The following is a 2,637-nucleotide window of genomic DNA, read 5'->3' on the forward strand; positions in this document are numbered from 1 at the left end:
ACCATCATGTCATCTGCAAAGAGTGAGAGTTTTGTCTCTTCCTTCCCAATTCTAATTCCTTCAATTTCTTTTTCCTCTCTAATTGCTGAATACAATATTGAATAGTAATGGTGATAATGGACATTCTTGTTTCACCCTTGATCTTATTGGGAATGCCTCTAGCCTCTTCACATGGAATAGAATGCTAGTTGATGATTTCAGACAGATACTGCTAATTATTCTAAGGAACAGTCTATTTATTCCTACATTCCCTAGTGTTTTTAATAGGAATGGGTGCTTTATTTTGTCAAAAACTTTTTCAACATCTATTGAAATCATCATATAATTTCTGATAGGTTTGTTGTTGTTATAATTGCGTATACTAACAGTTTTCCTAATATTGAACCACCTCTGCATTCCTGGGATAATTCTGACTTGCTGGTCACCCTTTTTGACGAATTTTCTCATATTTTCATTTCAGTACTCATTTCTGCTTTTTCTCCTACCTGTCTGACTTCTCGGGATCCTTTGCTGGACCTTCCTTTGGGTTGTTTCTGTAATTTGGGGGTGTTCTCCAGACCTTTATCTTGTCCTGTATCTGAATCCTTTCCAAACTATTCACATTTATAGTTAAGATTATTAACTATGTAATTCCCTCCATCCTCTTTTTTTCCTTCCCATCTCATTTTCTTGCAGGGTAAGATAGATCTCTCTATATATACATATAAGTGTGTGCGTTTTCCCCTATTTGATCCAATTCTTAAAAAAAGTAACATTCAAGTCCTTATCACACTCTCTCCCCATTGTAAAACTCTTCCTTTATGCCATTTTATTATGAAATAATTTTCCTACTTTTTCCTCTACCTTTCCTTTTCTTCAATGCATCTCTCTTTCTTACTCCTTAATTTCATTTTTTTTGGACATCATCCCATCATAGTCATCTCACACCCAAACCTTCTATATTCTTGCTAATTTCCCTGATAATGAAAAATTTGTAATAGTCATTATTATCACCTTCTCATATAGAAATATAAACTTTTAATCAACTTGAATTCCCTTTGAATTCTCTTTCCTGTTTACCTTTTTATGCTGCTCTTAAGCCTTGTATTTGAAAATCATATTTTCTATTAGCTCTGGTCTTTTTCAAAGATCAGGAATACTTGAAAGTCCTTTGTTCTATTAAATATCTATTTTACCTTGAAAAATCATGCTCAGTTTTGCTGGATAGGTGATCCTTGGTTATAATTCTTTGCTTTCTGGAATATCATTTTCTAAGCTGTCTGTTCCTTTAAGGCAGTGGCTGTTAAATCTTGTGCCTTAATAGTAGTTGAATTGCTAATTTCTGTTAGTTTATAAAATTTCCTCCATAATCTGAGAGATGTAACTTGGCTATAATATTTCCAAAAGTTTAAATTTGGGGCTCTTTAAAGAAGTGATTGATGTATTCATCAGTTTTTATTTTACTCTCTAAGTCTAAAATAATCAGACATTTTCTTGATAATTTTCTTAAAATATTACAGCTCGGCTTTTTTTTGTTTATCATAGCTTTCAGTTAGTCTCATAATTTTGAAATTATTCTTTCTTGATCTGTTTTTCAGTTATTTTTTTGAAGGAGATATTTCACATGTTATTTTTTCCTTCTTTTGATTTTGTTTCATTGTTTCATATATTCATTGCTCTCCACTTGCCCAATTCTGATTTTTAAGGAATTATTTTCTTCCATGAGCTTTTGTACCTCTATTCCCATTTGACCAATTCTACTTTTATTTTTTCTCTTCAGTGAAATTTATACCTTATTTACTGAGCTGGGGATTTTACTGGTTCCCTCTCATTTATTTCTTCAATTTTTCCTCTATCATTTTTGATCATTTTTGAAATCATTTTTGAACTTTTCCAGAAATTCTTGTTAAGCTTATATCCAATTCAGATTTTTTTGTAGACTTTTCTATTATCTTTTCTTGACATTGATTTCTTCTGGGTTTGTGTCTTCATCTTCCCTGTCATTTTGGTAATATTTGGATTAAATTCTTTTTTAGTTGCTTGCTCATTTTCTAACTTATTTCTTTAATTTTAACTTTATGTTAAAGTTAGGTTCTGATCTAGAAGTTGGGGGAGCAGTATCCAAGTTTCTAGTTGTTTGCAGATCTAGCTCTGGGATCTGTAAGTTTTTCTTACTTCCAAGTTGGCATGGTCTAAGGAGAGGTATTGTTACTGCTCTGCTGGTTTGCATTTTTGTTCTTATCTGGAGGACTTTCTTCTAATATAGCTAAGCAGTAGCACCCTTCCTGTCCCTAAGAATGTGATTAGATCTCTTTTTCTCCTGAATCTGCAACTGCTAGTATTCCCCTTTTTCCTTGCAACTGAGACAAGGATCCCTAATTCCCTGTGAATGACCCTAAGTTTCCTTCTATATCTTAGAGGCACCAATTGGGTACTTAATCCCTTATCCTTCAGGTGCTATCATTCCTTTTGACCCTAGGATTGTGACCTGGAAATGCATATGGGTAATGCAACATAATACCAGAAAATGGTACCCTGCAATTTCCTTCTGATTAGTTGTTTTAATCTCTCTGACCAGAGCATTTGGAGGAACTGAGTATTATGAGATATTGCTATGTGGACTGTACATGAAAATATTTTCCTTTGCACCCTAATTTT

Source organism: Macrotis lagotis, chromosome 4, assembly GCF_037893015.1.
Source record: "Macrotis lagotis isolate mMagLag1 chromosome 4, bilby.v1.9.chrom.fasta, whole genome shotgun sequence".
Lineage (NCBI taxonomy): Eukaryota > Metazoa > Chordata > Mammalia > Peramelemorphia > Peramelidae > Macrotis > Macrotis lagotis.